Source organism: Erithacus rubecula, assembly GCF_903797595.1.
Source record: "Erithacus rubecula genome assembly, chromosome: 4".
Taxonomy (NCBI): Eukaryota; Metazoa; Chordata; class Aves; order Passeriformes; family Muscicapidae; genus Erithacus; species Erithacus rubecula.
Window position 1 is genome coordinate 28,206,584 of NC_136686.1, and position 19,660 is coordinate 28,226,243.

At 37.7% G+C, this 19,660-nt stretch overlaps 1 long non-coding RNA gene across 2 annotated transcripts in view; it reads left to right on the plus strand.

Moving 5' to 3' along the window:
* LOC306800981 overlaps positions 1–17,889 on the plus strand; it is a 28,505-nt gene extending 10,616 nt beyond the window's left edge. The window contains exons 2-3 of one of the 2 annotated variants that reach the window (XR_013773958.1): positions 9,293–9,437; positions 17,210–17,889. This is a non-coding gene — a long non-coding RNA (uncharacterized lncRNA). The remainder of the gene's footprint in view (positions 1–9,292; positions 9,438–17,209) is intronic. The other variant, XR_013773957.1, reaches the window with a different exon arrangement.
* Positions 17,890–19,660: the final 1,771 nt, after the last annotated feature.

Sequence of the window (19,660 nt, forward strand, 5' to 3'; positions counted from 1 at the left end):
GATATTAGCTGCCTATGCAAGCACCCTAGCTTCAGGGATATGAATTCCACCCCCTCTGGAAACTTGAAAGAATTTTGTTTTTCAAGATGGAATTGTAACAAAAATAATATTTTTTTGGATACATCTGGGCTATTTTTGTTAATATGTTTATATTTTGATGCAGTATCTCTGCAGTATCAGTACAGTCCTACTATAGTGTCAAAGTTATATTAGGAGTAGAAGTACTGTTAATTATTGCCTGTGATATTGCACTAAGGAATACTGGTTAACACATGTAAATGAATGAGGTTTGTTGTAGATGGGTTCTTGCAGGCAGGAATGAACAAAATAATAATTTGTGAAAGAGAGGTTCTGGGCATGTTGGCAGTTACTGCTTAAGTTTAGTTGCTCCAACATACCTGTATTAAAGGCTGTGGTGTTCTGAAATCTAAAATGAAAACCTGTTGAGTAAGACCATGAATGATCCTTAATGGATTATTTTTAATGCTTTAATTATCTGATAACCTATTATTAAACTGGAAGAACCTTTCAAAAAGTTGTTTATCTCTGATTAAATAACAGAAAAGCTGTTACATTGAAGGGAAACTTGAAGTCAGCAGCTAAATAAATAATTGGAAAGAACATTCTTGGCTTTATCAATATCCCATACTCAGGGAATTTATGTGAGCAGTAACAATTTCCTGTATAGACCCTGAGGAGCCACCAGTATCGAGGAAGCCTCAGCTTTGTTTCCAGATGTATGAAAAATCAGCAGGTGAAAGCATTTTGGAAAGACAACAAGAAGCCCAAAATAAAATGATATAGATCCCATAGGGAATTAGTCCCATGATAGTATGTAAAGCTGCAGAATACATCTGCTCTGTCAGTAGTGAAATACTGCTGAATCCAAAAGAATAGATCATACAGCAAATTGATACCATAGTCATGAGCACAACCCTGTCTTCCAGCAGCCAGCCTGGAGCACACCTTGAATAGATCATGCTGCCTTGCTTTGAGTAAACTCATAGCAAGCCTGAAGGCTATTTGCGTGAAGATCTAAGAGTACTTCAGCATTGTCTCTTGTTCCTGCATTTCAAGCTATTGGCCTGACCTTTAATCCTCAGTTGGTCTGTCATTCAGCATTTGAAATACCTGGTTCAGATTCATCTGGGGTGAAAACTTTGATCCTAGATCAAAGATACAAGCACAAGACTGTTTTCATCAAACTGTTGTGGTCTATTTCACAGATACGTAGGTAGAGTTTTCCAACTTTCCTGATTTTGTCAGATTGTAGAAGAAAAGTCTTGTAACTTAATGCTCCTTCCCCAGACTGCTGTTTACCAGTGCTGAAAATTGTTCAAATGCAGCTTTCTTTGAACATATCCTAGGGGATGGAGCTGGGAAAAGGCTATCTTAATGTCTAATTAAAGTCTTGTAGTTTTTTAAAGCTCTGCCTTTTGCTGCAGTGGAAAACTCCCAGTTTCTGAGTTCTGAAGTTTGCAAGCAAAAGCTGAACGAATTTCTAGGACCCTGACTTGAGGGAGGAAGTTTCCATGAAGTTTGGTCCTTTTCAAATTTTGTTCCCTCTGCTTCCCAAATGAATTAATCACTACATATTTTTAGGTGGTTGTATGTGGGGTGGGTTTCTTTCTCTCATTTTTAAATTATTATTTTATTTTAAAAATTTATTTTATTTTGAAATTTTTGATTTATTTTATTTTAATTTTTTGCTTGTGCACTGTATATTGGGTTTTGGTCTATTTTGGTTTCTTTTTTTTTTTTTTCCTCAGGATAGTTTTCTTCGGAAAATGAATAGTATTTTCCTTGGCATACAATACACTTGGGCTTATGAGAGAAACTTTAGTGCCAATATTCTTCATTAAAACAAGTCTCATGAACTCCCAGAAATAAGGTGTCCTGTCTGGAATGTTATGTATCACAGGTTAATGTCAACCTCTGAATATGTGAAAGTAAGTTTCCAAATCAGTGGCTCATGGCAGTGTGGTACTAAATGGGTGTTGTCAGCACAAAGGAGGGTCAGTATTGTACCTTAAGAGCTAGAAGGCTGTTAATCCTGTAAAAAATGAACTGGTTTTAGCCATGGAAATGGTAGAAGATGACTGTGGCTTTGCTTTGGTATTTGTAGCTTCCATGCCCTCTGTTGGGGTATAATTTGATGGAAAGACTGCCTAGAGTGAAAAGAAAGTACTGGTCTTCACTGGAAGCCAGAGGGCAAGATTTGAGGATGACCATTCTATACTTGCCTTGTTTCTTATGTTCCCTCTCCAAGTACAGCCTCTTTTCTGCTGGTTTAGATGGCTTCTTGATCTGACCCAGAAAAGAAAGTTGATTGGATGATGTTTGAGAGGTTCATCACTTATGCTGGACCTGCTGTCTTGACAGTGCCTGATCTGGAATGTTGGATCTCAAAGGTTTTACCCCAGTAAATAACAGGGGCATCATTGCTGCTGCTGCTCCTGGCCAGGCTCTAACCTGCTTTGAGGCTGGGCTTCCAGCCCTTTTCATCCTGGCCCTTGGAGTATGGCCTCTGAGCTGGGTATTGATGTCTCTAACACTCAGTTCTGTACTGCCATTGGGACCTTGTTGGGCTGACTTTAGGGTATCACCATTTTCAAGCTGCAGTGTGACTGCAGTCCAGGAGCTTGCTGTGAGCTCTGAAGTCCCTTGGAGTGTATTGGGTGGGTAAATTGATGGAATGCTTTTGACTGGGCAGTGTATGCTTCCAGAGAGAGGCTGGGTGAGTCCATTATGTGTATGTTATCTAGCTCAGAAGCAGTCATTAAACATGGGCCTGGTCATATCACCCTTTCTTTCCCATAGTGTCATATTAGCAATTTGCTCAGCTCAAATTAATTTTATTGTTCCACGTGCTATGGATGAAGCTCTGACTCAGGGAGAAGTGTTCTTTCAGCCCCAGCTATCCAGTGGCTGTGCTCAGGTTGCAGGAGGGTCATCCAGAAGCTGTCTTGGGGTGTACTTGGTAGCTGTGCCTCTTGGAATTCACAATTGCTCCTCCTCAGCTGTGCAGGGATGACCACAGGGTCTCCTCAGCAATTTTGTCCATTGGAGGCTGGATAGCACAGAAATTATTTGAAGAAATTGAATTCAAAACAGGAGCAAGACAGATGTATCCCCTTTGATATTGTTTCATCAAAGAAGTGGTAAAAGTCAGTGAACTTTACTTCAGGAAATTGGTTCAAAGTGCTCGTCTTCAAGTGTAATCTGTAATACTCAGGGTATAGGACAGACCCACCCTCTGCATCACCTTCCTCATATGGGTTTTCTTCTGAAGTAGAGGGTCAATAACTACTGAAGTAGTTATTGCTGGGTTCGGTTTGATTGCTTTTTAAACTGGTTTTCAGTATGTGCTTTTTTTTTTTTTTTTTTTTTTTTTTTTGATAGGGGTATAGCATCTATAATTCAGTGGATGTTTATTTGAATCTTTTTGTGTTTGTCAGTTAATGTTAAAAACAGAATGTACGACAGTGAGCATGAGGACAGAATTTTTTATTAGTAGTTTAAATCCTGTGCACCTCTCTGGATAATCTCTCTCCTTACTGACTTTGTGGGGAAGAAAAATAAGTGTGCTTTCAGTGGTTTCAGTAGAAATATTTTCTAATTTAGATTATGAACACAAACTTTTTTTCTGGTTTAGGCCTATGTTTATTCTACTTTGTCTTCTGTAACTAAAGGATTCTTTAAGGTTTCCCTCTGCTCTTCTCTCTCTCTCTCTGACCCTTTTCTCTTTTCCTCTGGGTATTTTCTGGGTAATATACTTTTTTTGAAATTTTACTTTTGAAGTGGGATTACAGGTTTGATGATGCCCATTGAACATGTAATTAAAATAAATTTTACAGTGCCTAGGCTTTGTGTTTCACCTTATGGAAACAGTCTAAAAGGATCACCAGTTATTGAAACCAGCCACAGCTAGTAGTAGTCCTCTGAAATTGAAAAATTATTCAAAATATGTTTGTATGATTAAGACTTTCAAATTGGTACATTCTACTAGTCACATGATCAAGTTAACAGGGATTGGGATTCAAGGTCAGATTAGGTGGGTTCTGAGCAACCTGACCTGGTTGAAGATGTCCCTGGTCATAGAAGGGAAAGCTGGACTAGATTACTTTTCCAACCTTCCACCCCAAACCATTCAAACATTTGTCAGTGGATTTTCATGCACCTCTGCATCTCAACTGTTTTTACTTACAGCATAACAAATTTAAGTATCACTTGGAAGTTATGGTTACAAGATGCATCCTTTTCCACCAGATAACTTTTGGAGTAGACCATGGCATGCAAAGATAAGCTGGGAATTGACAAATTATAGTAGTTGGTACCTTTTCCCCCACTATTTGAATATCACTCCTTCAAAATATTGGCTGATTATTCTTTCTCTGTAAACAAGTGCATAGATAGAACTTCATAATACTCTTCCTTTTGTATGTAGCAACATAAATAAAAATGTGCATTCAGACAAAATGTACTTGAATTTTAATTAAATTCAAAGGTTTCTGTTTTTCCCTAATAGTACCTCTTGTTAATGAGATAGATGAGTCTGCTTGGAGCCACAAATCTGTTTAGGAGCAGTGGGAAGTTTCAGACATAAAAGTAGCTTATTCTCAGTACTCAGCAGGCTACTGTTCTTGTTTTTAACAACAGCTTTTCTGGAAAATTCTGCTTTACAGAGATATGAAGAAATAGACAAAGGAGCATTGTTGGAGCATATGGTAAAAGGGTAATATACATCCTTATCTCATTTCATAATCAAACCATCTATATTTGTCTTCCTGTAGTTCAGTAGTTCACAGGAGCAGTCATGCATCTTGTACACCTTTGGAGTTCTGTGGTTTTTCTGATCTGTTCTCCAAAACATTTATGCCCTTCTAATTGTGAGGATCATCCTCAGGGAAGAATGCTTCATATATGATATTAAGTTTGAATAGCTGTCTAAAAAGCTTTGATTAAGCTGCATGAGTAGTTTTTAGAGCTGTCCTTTCAGGTAACTTCCAGGTTCAAGTAGCATTGCACCAACATGGGTTAGATTCACATTGTCCAAGATGTTCTTTCTGACTCTGGGAGTGAAGGAAAGTGAGCAACCTAGCTGGAAAGTGCCAGGGTATTGCTCTTTTACACATGCATGTGGGTTTTTTCACCTATGGAGAAGAGTTCGAGCCTCAGTTAGGATATCACCTCTTTCAATGACACTTCATTTTTAAAGAGGATTCATTTCAGGAAATGAAGACTGAAACCCAAAAAGAATGAGGGCCAGAGAAGTACTTAAATGGCAGAATTATAAGAAAAACTTTCATGCTTTCCCTGGTGGCCCATCTACCTGTACAGAAACACACAGTGCATAGGAAGAAACAAGGAATGCAAAGTCTGGGTAGCATCTGGGTACCTCATTAGGGGCACAGAAATGTGCTATGGAATGGCTTACATGAGCAGTGCATGGCAGTGGAGGAGTACAAGCTCTTTTGGAAGTACCAGGTGCTAAGATGGAAGAAAGGCTTGTGCTCCAGTGGTGGCTTGAATCCAGATCCAGATTTACTGTGGAAGGAATAGTAGCTGGTCAAGGTCCAAGGAAAGTCCAACATGAATGCCTCTTGGCAAACATCTGCAACAGACCAAATGAGAGAAGAAAGGATTTGTCTGAAATTATCTTTAGAGGATTGGAGGAAGCTTGATTGAAAATATTGTTTCTTTTGAGCAGCTTTGACCTGTCAACATCTGTTGGATGGTGTAACATGGTGTGGGACATGCACCAAGGAAATTTTTGGGATGTGTTGAGGATCTGTTTTAATGCAAGTGCTGCCCCATCAGCCACAGTGAGTAAAGAGGACCTGGTGAAGCACGGGAAGGTCAGTGGTAGCTCCAGCTGCACACCTGTGAGGTGCTGGTGAGGAAGGCAAATAGCAAGATTGGAACCCTGGAGTTCAGAGTTCTGTAATACCTTGGTGGCTAAACTGATGAGATACCGATGAGGCAGACTAAGGTAGCTGGAAAACAATCCTGACTGCTGGACCTAAAGGCTCAGGGTGAGTGTGGTCTGAAGTCCAGCTGGTCACCAGTTGCTGGAAGTTCCATAGGGCTCAGCACTGGAGCCAGGTCTGCTTAGCTCCCTCATAACAACCTCTATGATCCTATTGCATGCAATCTCAGTAAGCTTGTTCAATGTTGCTCTTTTGGAGGGAAGTGTTTGATTTGCTGGAGAACAGGGCTGCTCTTCAGAGGGTGCTCTCAACAGGCTGAAGAAATGGGCTTGGAGGAACCTTGCCTTCAGCAAAGGCAAATGCAAATTGCTGCAGTTAGGATGGAACAAGTGCATGCAACACTACACAGTGAGGGCTGTCTGGCTAGAAAGCAGCTTTGCAGAACACCAAGCCAGAAAGGGAGTAAAAGAGTTGAGGGCTGGATTGATTTAGAATAGAGAACAGAAGATTCAAAGGGAAGTCTGAGGCACAACTAATTGTTCTCTTCAATTGTCTAAAAGGAGCTTATAGAGAGTTTGGGTTCCAAACTAGATGGTTCAGCACCTTGTCCAGCTGGATCTTAGAGGTGCCCAATACTGGGAAATTCACCACTTCCCTGGGAAGGTTATTCCCATGGCTGATTGTTCTCATTGTGAAGAACTTTATTCCTGTGTCCAACCAGAATCTCCCCAGGGGTAACATGTTTCCATTACCCCTTGTCTTTTCCACATGACTCCTTCTAAAAAGGGGGTCTCCCTTTAAGTAGGGAGCATGGCCATAATGCCTCCCCTAAGATTTATTTTCTCAAGGTGAACAGATGCTGTCCTTTCAGCCTTTCCCTTCGTGGCCAGCTTCCCAGTCATCTGATCACCTTTGGCCCTTCTATGGGCCCTTTGCAGCCTGCCCTTTTTATAGTGGGGGCCAAAACTGAACACTGCATTCCAGGTGTGGTCTGATAAATACTGAAGTGCTCTACACAGATACTTTCTTCTTGTAGTTCTTGATACTTTGTCAACACCTATAAATTTAGCATATCCAAAGAAAGCCAAAACCAAGCTGTGACAGCAAAGGCATGGATAAAATTTAGGACTGACAATTTTACAGGCACACAATTCATTTTAAAAAATAAAATCTGTTGAAATCTGTTCAAGAAGTCAAGAACATCACATTTGTTAATCAGCATTGTGTTGTCACTCTCCATATTTATTATGAAACACATTTTTATAACCATGAAATAAATGAGTAAATGAATAAATAAAAAAAGGACTTGGCTTTGGTTTAGTAATCAAAGCAATTCAGCCAGCTGATCCATACCAGATGTCAGCAGATTTTTATTTCAAGCCATGAACAAGGTGTCTTGAAATTTATTTTTACTTTTCAGATACTCTGGGTGAATATTTCTACTTTTACTGCTGCTTCTTCTTTTGCCAGGAATCTGATTCAATATTATAAAAGTAGAAGACGAATACCAAGAATTTCCATTTCTCTTGTGCTAATATATTGCCATGTACTGGAAGTGGGCACAGCCAGGGCTAGTGTTGAATCTGAGTTAAAGGACAGTGCTGTCAGCCAATATTCGTCATTCCTGCACTGCTTAAAGTCTTACAGTTTTCTGATGTTGGATAACAGGCATCTGAAAGTTAAGATGACACCCTCTCCTAGCAGAAATTCTATTTCAGAGGGAGGATTCTCAGGAAGTGTCTGCATTTTGAAGATATTTGAGATGCTGTATTGTATGTCTGTGTGTCCAAAGATGATTATCTCCTTCCTTCATCTGCTACTTGGGCAGGTTTGAAAACAGAAAAAGGTAGAGACTTTGCTTTCACTGTTGCCTATGCTGAGATGTACTGAACTCTCTGTGCTTCTAGGTACATTTTGCTTTTGTAGATCCTGCTAGTTGATAGATTTGGGACAATAACGCAGCTACATTTATTTTTCCTGGGGATGTGGTGACTCCTGCTCTATCTCAGAGCATTTCAGGCATATGGAGTGCTCTGAGGGCAAAACCTACAGGTCTTGTGCCAAAGTGTGCAACTCAGCAAGCGTGCTTTGTGTGTTTTGGCTCTAGTGACCACAGGTGCCCATCTCTAAAGGGGGGAACCTGCTGCCTGTGGGGTGCTGACTGCACTGTTAATTCTTCAAGGTCTTCCTGCCTGCCTGTGAGTGCAGATAACTGCTTCAGTGGAGGGTGAGAATGGATGATAACAATGCAACTCCAGTGGCATTTACATGATGTTGAGTTTATCTCCACTTTATGTGAACTAAACAGGTAAATTTAGGGAGATTCCCCCCCCCCCCCCCCCCCCCCCCCCCCCCCCCCCATCGTTTGCTGTGCTTGGACATTGCTCTCTCTAATTAGCTGTTGTCTTTGACAGTCCTGAAGAGATTGATGTGATATCTTTTTGAAAGGTTGTGCCAGAGGTTTTTCCAGCCTGCTTTGTACTTCCCTCAAAGTGCTGCAGGGTCTTGGCTGCCAGGTTTCTGGCAGAAGGGCTCTTTTCAGGCAGATGAAGCCACTCTTGAGGGATAATGAACCAAAAGAGAGGGAGCAGTTACAGAAGAGATTTTTAAAGATAGTTATTAAATACTAATGGTTCTTTCTGAGTGCTTGTAGAGAGTTGTACTGCGATTATTTGATACAGAAGTCCTCAATATTGCAAAAAATTGGAAGTCTGCTTTTTAAAATGAAAAAATGCAAGGATTATTAAGTTGCTACTAAATGCTGAAAATCGTAGTAGATTTTTATACCTTGCAGTAGATCTTTCTGGAAAATATTTGAGATGTCATGGAAGGGAGATTAATAGCACTTAGACAAAATTTGAATATACAGTTGATGAAGGTGAAGATGGTGAGGAATGCTGTCTCTCAAATTTAGTATCAAAGAATTCAAGTTTTTCCACTTCCTCTGCATTTTGCTATTTAGATTTAAGAAAAGATTAATTCCAAACATGGTTTCACTCAACTGTCCTATCTACTTTTGAATTTACAAAAAAAAATCACTTTCCAAATTGGTGGCTGAAAACCAGAAATGACCTTGATGCAGTCACAAAGATCCAGACTCCAATTTTACTGACATAGAGCACCAAGGCATTGCTTCCTAGGGACCACACCTTCACTCTGCCTTAGCTGACAGAACTGGTCATGGAGTCACTAATGATGGATAATATTTTTAAGGTGTTGTCTTATGTATTATTTTATGTCTCATATTAAGCCATGCCTCACTTAATAATAAACAATCTCACTTCTCAAATGTGTTTGAGGACAAGAGTGAAAGAATTTTTATTTGATTTGGGTTTTTTCACCTTTTCTCCCCAGATCTGAAGGAGCTGGGACCTGTATCTATACTAGGGAATTACTTACATGCCCAATTGTAAGGACTTGTGGATGTGCTTCTTACCTTGACATCCTTTTGTCCCACAACTGGAATATCAAGTGATAGACAAAGAAAATTTTGTTTGTAAACTGGAGGTATCAGACTTGTATGAACTTTAATAAGGGATTAGTGTTTATTGGTTTAAATACAGATATGCTAATTATTATTCTGGAAATGCACATACAATACTGTAACCAAACAGAAATATCCCCACTGAGATGTCCTTCCCAAGTCTGTTAGATTGTTGTTTGAAGTCAGTTTCTCTTAACTCATTATTAATTCTAGCCATGGTGCTAATTATATTTCATGGTAAGACTGGTTTTTTGGGAGCAGATTTGTGTTAAAACTATGCTGAGAATTCTCTGCTTACAGGGAATGCTTTTCCTGGTGAATTTGATTTGCATTCCTGTTTATCTGTTCTGGCTCTTGACATATGTTTTTAAGAAGGTATAAATCAGCATTGCTGCTTCTAAAAAGACTCAGTGAATGCTTTTGTCATTCTGCATGCTTCTGAGCAGCCACCTGCATTAATATTAAGGTGCACTGGCTTGTGCATGAATTCAAGTTGATTAGTCAAGTAGAGAGTGCAGTTCTTGGTTTTATTCAGAAATGAACTTTTTTATGAAGGGCAAGAAATTTATTTTGAAGCAGCAGCCAAGATACAGATAATATTTTATATGTTTGTACATTTACACCCCATATTTTATAGGCTGCATGCAGCTCTCCCAGCTCAAAATTGCAATATCTTGTTGTGTTAGACATGAAGCCTAGCAATCCAAATATCCTCTTCTGAAAAACTTTGCAGAGAATTATGTTGAGCAGTACAATTCAGTTTTTGTGATGCTGTGCAAAGCTAATAATGAAAACATAAATTAGATAAGCATTAAGTTTTCAATAGTTTTTTAACAAGAGCTTTCTCAGTTGAATGGTTTGTTAAATTTTGCAGCGATTCTGAAATAAAAACATCCACTGCATTTTCTCAATTGATTATGGAAATTGAGTACAACTTAATGTTATGCTCAAAAGAAAAATCTAGAAGTAAAACTCACCCCAAGCAGTGGTTTGATGGAAACCAAACATTTTGAAAACAATTTACTGTTATGGGAAGAGAAATTATGCTCAACACAGTTCCTTTTGCCACGTTGACTGGCATCTGATCTGTGGGGAGCAATTTGCCTGTCCTGCCAAGGAGAAAAAAAATATGGTAATGCACCAGCAGCTGTTAACAGCAGCTACCAGAGGGATACAGAGAGAGCACACATCTTTTCTACAGGCAGAATTATGTAAAGGCTCCATTCCCCTTAGTTAAAGATCTTATCCTTTTCTGTCTCATAGTGCTAGGGATCAGAAGGCAGAGATAGGGATATTCTCCTATTGTTTTGTTGGTATCTCCTGTTTCTGAGTCTATGTGGTTACTGCAAACACAGCTGAAGAGCAAGCTAGCTGGCATTTAAGTAGAGCAGATACAGATATTCACCACTGGTTTCCCTTCTGTTTTGTTGCCAAATGGAAGTATTGCTTGACTTCATTGTTTGAGGGAAATGATTTGAGTTCATATCATTCTTGTCTTTGACTGCAAGTTTTTGAACTTGAAATTGATTTGATATCTTTTGGTAACTTTTGTCTCTTTGACTTGTATTTGGGCACTGTGTGCCCACAATGATGAGAAGGTGATTAGGCCATTGCCATGCAGACACCATCTCTGTGTGTTTAGCAGAGCTCAGATTTGATTCTGCTGCTGCTGGCATTATTGTGTCATTTTTTCTTTTGCTTTCCTCTCTTCCTCATCGCTCCTCTGTGGCCTGCCATGGCTCAGGTGCTACTGGTTGCTGTTAGTGTCCAGGATTTATGAGTCATCTTTCATAGCAGGTCTCACATTCCTGGCAAGAACTAGATGGATGAAGTGTCCTGGATCATCACTCAGTGCTGATGTGGTCACAGAGAGCATGTGGCTGCATTGTAGGGCCTGATTATTTCTCAGGTACTCTATTCACCAGCAAAGAAATACTGAGGAAATATTATTAAGAAAGTTAAAATATTAACAGTGGTGATTTTTCAGTTAAACTTCAGAGAAAGTATGGCAGTATGCTCCCACCTATATTAAAAAAGCACCCTCACAATAAATCCAGTGTTGGAGTAGAGGATGAATTTTTTTTTTTTTTTACTCCACTTTGTATTGTTGCCTATTTTTGCCTGACTAATCTTGGGGATCACCTGAGCAATGACAATGAGAGTTCAGCACAAAACAACAGTGTGAAGTTCCTTAAAATCATGTTTTTATCATGTGTTTTAGCCTATGTTAAACTCATGAATCATTTCACATTGTTAAAAAAGTAAAATGTTCTTCTGGCTATTTAGCTGTGTGCTTGCATATGTTTTTAATTTTTTTGTGACACAATAAAGTAGACAATTTTCTGAGTATTTTGTGTAATGGCAGTGCAGAATGTTATGACTCTATCTACTTGGCAAAATATCTTGCTGAGATATAAATAGATTTCTAATGGCTGTCAGGCTCTGTGCCCAAGAAATTTTCTTGTAGATATCTCATTACAGAAATAACATCATCAATAAAATAGCTGAAATATTTTGAAAACGCGGGAATATTTTTTACATCAGTAACTGCAAGGAAAATACCTACCATATGCATAATTTGAGGCTGATTTAAAAACCGTAATTTATCATAATTATCTGCATATTATAATGGCAAAACACGCTTAATTGCTTTTGACTGGACTGGTATTCTGATGAGAAGGGAAGTTAACAGCAGATGGCCCTACTGTCAAAACTGTAGTCTCTTAACCCAAAATGAAGTAGCAGACTGAACATAACATGTTTCTGGCTTCTTTTTCTGATTTTCATCAGCAAGTATGAACTAGCATTTGGTGGGGTTGTGAATGTTTGCAGACCAATAAAAATTGTCTTAGCTGGTGACAAAAATAGCAATGAAAACTTGACTAGATAGGATTCCTCATTGCTACATGACTTAGATTTTCTAAAGCATATAAAGTTGTTTAAAAAATTAAACTGGTCTGAAAAGCAAATTCTTTCTGAAATATTAGAAAGGATTATAACACTATTCTCTGCCTTTTTACCACCATATGTGCATCTTCTACTTTCATACAGTAATCAGCAATGAAAACAAGAAGTGCTTAATCTTCTATACCTGTCTGGCTGTGAAGAAATAAGTTAACAGTTGAAGAAACAGATAATTTTGCAGTGCTTCAAATAAGTTCAGCTTTGCTGCATCAATTGCAATATGCCTGAAGGATTTCTCTTGTATTAATCACGATGTGCATGCACAGATGCCGTGCTGTAAAAATCCCAGCAGCTCTACTCACAAAATGCCCAAGAGAATTGAAGAATTTAAGATTACATTTGTACAAAGTTAAATTACAGAATGGGAGAGATGCTGGTTTGGGTTTTTTTTTTTTTTTTTTTTTCTGTCTAGCCAGAGAGAATCACAATAAGCAGGTGGTACATTATGCTGCTGGATGGTCAATGAAAGTAAATTAGCTGCTTCAGCTGATAGAAAGGAGATGCTGGCCTGATCAGCTTAAATAAAGGTGACATGTTATTTGTGAAATAATGCAAATACTGAAATGTGGTTTGACCCCAAAGTTTGTGTGGATATTTGTATGTGTGTTTTGTCTGTGCTTCCTATTGTAGATTTTATAATAGTTAATCTTCTAGACTAAAATAATGGGTGAATTTATTAGAAAGCAGAACTCATTATAGGGAGAGATTTATTATTTGCTTTGTGTCAGAACTGATGTTGCTCAGATGTGCTGATTGATGGGACAATGTAATTTGTTCATCATGTAACAATATGTAAAAAGAAAACAGTGGGACAAAGATATTTTGCACCTAAAGCATTTCCCCCTTTTATAGTCCAAGCCTAACAGGAAGATTTTTATGAGACATCCTATTTTTTTAAAGGGCTAACCAAAATAAAGAGTAGATTTTTTTTAGATCTAAATAAATACCATTTCTAGAAAAACTTTTTGTATATGTATTTGTAACACCAAAATGATGCATATTTAAACTTTTTTCAATACATTATCATTTAGTGGTGATGCTTCTGGAAACTGGCAGCCAGTTGCCAGTTACATGCAATCTGTGTTGTGCCTATTTCAGGAGGCTGTTAGTTTTTTAATCTTTAAATTTGTTCTTTAGGGTATATCATCTTGACCCTTGTTTCAGTTAATGCAGATACACAGCTTGATAACATTTCATGGTGTAATGTTGGTGTACAGGGATGCAGTGCTCAGGCTTTTTCTACTCTTTCAAAACCTGAAATGATATACTTTGAATAGTTTACTGCACATAGGAATAAACATATGTGTACAACATGTATATAATTTTTATTTAGCCTACTGTATCATAGCAGACACAAAGCCAGGTACTCTTGAATACTCAAAATCAGTTGTAAAAAAGGCTATAAGAGTTTTCCCATTCTTAATTTTTCTTTAGAATCATCCTTGTCTTTGTAGAAGGTTCTCAAGATAGGTTTTCTTTGAACATCTAGTAATGTGATATTTTGCTTTTACCCCATGCTGGTCTTCTGAGCATCCTCTAAGAAGGTTTCTCTGATTCAAAGTAAAGTTCCAAGTTCAAATTAATTAAATATCTCATTATTTGAATCTGATTAATGTACTGTAGAGGTTTTTTTGGGAGGCTTTAATGAATCAGTTTGAATTAAAATGAAAAAAATGGATTATTCACTTATCTTTTGCTAATTCTCTATATTCCCTTACAAAACATTAGTGCAGTATACAGGGGTCTTGGAAGTAGGTTGAAGAGCACAATCTCACAAGAGTTTTTAAGACTTTACCTTCTAAGCTATATTTTTAGAGGGATGTCTATACAATTCTGGGAAAGTTCTGTTGGTGAATCATATTTCTCGCTCTCTGTGCAGTTTTGCTACCCTCTTTTGCACTCAGCAAAATCTAAGAAAGAAGCAAAACTCATTCACAAAAATGCATCGATTCTGATGATTTAAAAATTTGCCTATTGTTTCTCTTCTACAGTAATTTTTTATACTACTTTTTTAAACCTCTGTTAAACTATTCACTTTTATTTTTTGTTCATCAATGTTTGCTCTCATTATAAAGACTATATTCTCTATCTTTTTATGAGTCAGCAGAGGGGTGAATTGTAGAACATGTGATAAGTATCAAGATTCTGAAAGCCTTTCTTTAAAGAAAACACTTTTTTTGTTTGCAGCAGGTTGACAGCTGAAATCTTGAGAAGTGAAAGCAGTACAGCATATCAGGAAAGGAGTGAAAGGTTAGATATAAAGATTCAATAATATTCAAAATATAACAATGAAGCAACTGTTAGAATCATTGGAGAAAATTTAAAATAGTAAGGATGTCACCTTGAAATTATGGCTTGACTTTTTAGTCCAGTAAAATGTTCTGGCATGGGTTAAACAGTTTGATCTTGCAATGAAACCCTAGGTCTAGAGCAAAGTGTAGAAATCTCCACCAGTATGCATTTATAGAGAAGTCTTTCTTCTTCATATAACTGATTGGAATTGAGTATCCTTGTATAGGGCATCTAAAAGTATGTATAGTCACATTCTGTTTCAGCCCTTTTTTTTTTTCTGTGGAGTTATTGGTCATGCTTCAAATATTAGATCATTGTTTATTTGTGTGAGAACTAAGTGGCTTGTTTTTACTACTGCCAGATGATTAAGATGGTTAATTTTTTAAAAGTTGATTGTGTGTTTTTTCCATTCTTTGCACTTGAACTTCAGTACAGGGGAAAACCAAAATGATATTTATTGAAAATGAGTCTTCAGTTGTTAAAGGGTGAAGGGTGTCACTGCAGTCTGGCACATGTCATCAAACCAGCAGATTCTGGCACTATAGATGCAACACAATGCCTCTAACATTTTTCTTTTTCCTGCTGGAACAGGCAAGCTCCTAAGGTCTGCCTTGACAGGTAATGAGATCTAATAAGCAAGGGGAAAAGGGGTAGGTGGGAATGAAAGAGTAAGGGAATATCCATATTCATTATTTAATCAAATAAGATTATCTTGGTGGATTTTGGGAATACTCATTCCTTGCTTCAAAAGCTTCTCTGTGATAGCTGTAAACAAATTATCTCTAGGAATAACTTCTTAATCAGGGAAGAGTAGAGCTGTTCTCCACTTGATCTCTCCCTTTGGGTGGTCCCAGTCAGAGAGCAGCAGCCTTCTTTCTGAAGGCTTGGCTTCAGAGAAGAGATATGATATTGTGCTGACAGCTGTAGACCTCTTTTTGTTAGGGATAACAAACAATCCTGTGCTGAGGACAGCATCAAGCCCAGCCTGCAGTATGCCCAATTAGAGAAGCTAAAATCTCATTTGTTTCACCATGGGAGTCTCTGAAAACACACCGTTTTAGCCTCATTACAGTATTTTTAACTTTACTAAAACAATTTCATTATGGAAATTAAAGAAGCTCATTTAGTCTTAGCATTTGTGCTTAACTTAATAAATTCCACAAGTGTATCAGTTGTCCTAGTGTGCAGGGTTTTTGTTCTTTATCTAAGAAAAAAATTGTTTTAGGAGCTATTTGCAGACTGTTTCATAAAGGAATGTGCTATTTTAATATGCTGGATATTTATTATTAAGATGAAAAAGTTTCTGGACTCCAATGTAGTAATTTTCCTGTGTTGAACATCTGAGCATTGACCAGCATTGACTCTGCTTTAGTCTACTGTGTAAGTCAGGGAAAAGATGTCAGATGATAATGTCTTTTTGTCCCTAGCATTGTGGGCTAAGGATAGGATACCTTAAGGTACAGGTGAAATAGCTGTTTATCCCACTATCTGCATATGAAATGCTTTAGTTTCCCTGAAATTTTTCTTTAAGATAAAATAAATCAGTAGAAGGGGACTGCTATAAACTGTGCACTTACTATATAGTTCTGAAAACAAACTAAATTGATTGTAAGCATCTGGTTTTATGTATTTTTTTTCTCCTTGGAATATGTCCCAGTGGCTTGTTCTTTGTTAGAATGATCCAATTTACCTAATAAGCTATAAATATGTTGAGCTCAAGTCAACAAAGGTGTTTTCAACAAACACAGCAGTATAAATAAATCAAACTTTTTTCTTGCAATTCTTATGCGCTGCAGTAGGAGAAAGGTAATCAGTATCAGTGGTGCACCTGGGGCTTTTCTGGTCTCAGGTGCCAAATTCTTTTTTCTTGCTGCTGGAGTTGGCACTGTCACCACTGGTCGATTTTTACTGCTGTTGGAGACAGGAGCTGGAAGGAAATAGGAGTGAATGAGGCAGAGACAACCTCGTTCCACCACTCTTCATCTTTCTTCTACTGTCACTGGAGCTACCCCATCAGCTTCCTCAAATTCCCTGTGTTAAGATTTATTCAGACTGGTGAGAGGGGTCTGCTTAAATCCAGCTTAAATAACTGCATCATTTTTCAGAGAAGCAGCTGTCTAGCTTGCTTCAAAACTGGGTTGTGTTTAGTGGCCATAATAATTTGTTTCTCCTTTAGCTGGCTTTTTCAGTCAAGCTGTAGTAAGAATGTGAGCTGTCTTTGTTTGCTTTTTTTAAACTATGGTGAAGTGGTGCAAAAGACTGTGAGACTATTTTGTTTGTCTTAAAATAATTGGACTTCAGTTCTTCCAAGATGGCTGCGTTCTTTTTTTCTCTGCTGAAACCCCAAATCCCTACACTACTGAGAACTGAAATTGTGATTTTATAATTTTCATCCCTCTTTGGCTCTCCAGCAATGTGATAAGAAGTAGAAATTGAAATCATTAAAATAAGTGAGCATGTGTAAAACTATTAAAATGGAGGATAGGTGCAAATGGCTAATCTACAGCTGGCTTGTATCAGATACTCTCTTAAATTACAGATGCAGAGTCTCAGCCTCTCTTTGGATCTCCTTTGGAGACATTTAAAACTTGGCTCAACATGACCTTAAGTGACCTGATGCAGCACAAAAATTGACCTGGCTTTGAGTGAGGACTTGGTCAGGATGACATCCACAGGACTGTGCTGTGGTTTTAGGTCTAGGAGGAAGGACTAGCAGATGCTGAACATCCAGGTACAGAGGATAATTTCCTTGGAAACATAATTTTTCATCAAAACTTGCTTTAAACAGCTGTGTGAAGCAGGGCAGCAAATGTGTAGTCACTGGAAACTAATTCTGTGAACTCCTCATGGTTGTAAGCTGGCACTGCCATCAAAATCACAGCAATGTGCTATTCCTTTTCTCTCTCCCTCCTCTCCCTCCTTCCCCCATTTCTTTCTTCTGCTCTTCTGCTTTTTTCTGTAGACATCCCATACCCCTACCTGGTTAATGCACCAACCACTGTATACCTTCATTGTGAACAGAAAAGGGGACGATCTAGCTGAAAAATCTGTTTTAATGGACTGAGTTTTAGGTTTTTTTTAAATTTAGAGAAACAAACCTCAAGCAAACTGTAAATGTATGTGAGAGAATAGATGTCTTGGGAAGAAACTGGTCTGGGAATATTGTAATATTTTGGTTTTTTTACTATATGTATAATAAAACAAGTTATACAAGGTGAATAGTAGTCTTGGAGATCTTTATTTATTCATACAAATCTAAAGAAGAGAATGAGATTCCTGTTGAGTCTGAATAATGGCAATCTTCAGTCATTTGGTGTCCTCTGAGACTTAGTTTTGTTCACTATTTCAAATGTCATTTTGTGTGTTAGAAAATATCAGGACTCCATCTTGCATAAGCTGCATAAAAAATACAGTTTATCTACCTTTCTTTCAAAGCCAATTAAAGTGTAAAGCTGAAATAATACAATGTGGTTAAATTATAGATCAAGCAGTTGTGCAGATGTATCACTGAATGGTACTCAGTCCATTTTATGCTATTATAAACTACAGAAACGCTATGTTTACTTCCTTTATAAATCAAGCAGATCTTGTTTTTATTGCAGAGAGTGGGAGGTGAGGTAATAGTGGAGTGGGAGGATAATTTAGAATAGAGGTACCTGCAACATGCAGATACAGTGCTCCAGAGTATTAGGATATGCTGTGTTCCTTTTGAGAAGTTGTTTGTAATGATTGTTAATAGCATCCCACAAGAGGAATCAGAATGTAAGTATGCTGAAATCCAACCAAAGTTGTGAGATAAAGTTCAGGATCATTTATATCATATGAGAATCTTAATAGGAGGGCAAACAACAATTTTTTCAGGAGCTCAGTCCATACTTTTGCCATTTATTGAAATTGTGAGTGGTCTGACCTGTCTGTTTTCTGGAAGGACTGTTTATTTAGTAGTTATCAGAAACTGAAAGGGCAATAGTATGGAAGAAACATGGAAAAGAGGATAGTAATTGTAACTGGTAATGATGCTGTGAGTTACAGCCAGATTTTTTTTTCCAGTTGACATATTAAAAAAAATGAAGAAAAATGGAAAGTAAACATTTGACTTCCATCTAATTGCTCCTTCTAGTTAGGATGTCCCATTGTGGTTTGACAGAATTGGCATCATTTAACTCAACTCTGTTTAATCAGTGAGCAAGAGGCTCTACCAGTATCACTGCTTCTACATCAGTTATTTCATCCCCAGGAAAGAAAACTGCCTGCTTGGAACAGATTCCTTAGTATGCACATATGCATTTGATCTGATACTGTAAATAACTTCACAGAGTCATATTTTTCTAAAGCAGCACAAACTGAGGGGAGCTTTAAAAATTTGAAAGGACATATTTTGGCAAGAGTGAGCTAATGATAATAATAGATACACGTACTCTAAAAAAATACCTATTTTCAGAAAGCATTTCATAGCAATCTGGAAGGAAATCTACCTATCAAAAATTGCTGGCTTTTAACAAATGGCTTCTGGACTCATCTTTGCTTTTAAAATTATTGGTTTACCTCAATCTGGGTTTCATTAAGGAAACAAGATTAGCAGTGTTGCAGTAAAGCCTGTGGTGTCTTTGAGTTGAAATGTTGACCTCAAAACTGGTGTGAGATTTATCATGGGGGGGTGTGTATATATATATATATATATATATATACACACACACACTTATCTCTGTGTGTGGGTATGCATATTTATCTATGTGACATCTGATAGCAACATCAATGAATGAAGGAATAATAAAAACTTGATTTTTCTGAGGAATTCTGGTGTTACTTCATCAGATATCTTTGATAGAATAGAGAGACAGAATTAAATTCTGGCTTTGCCAGCTGGGACCCCAGTTAAGAAGACTGCTGAAAATGTGATGTTATCTGTAATGAGCATTGGGGTACTGTTTAGATACAGCAAATTTGGTGGCTTTTGAAACAACAGTCTTTCCTCAGAGCAGGTGTGTCC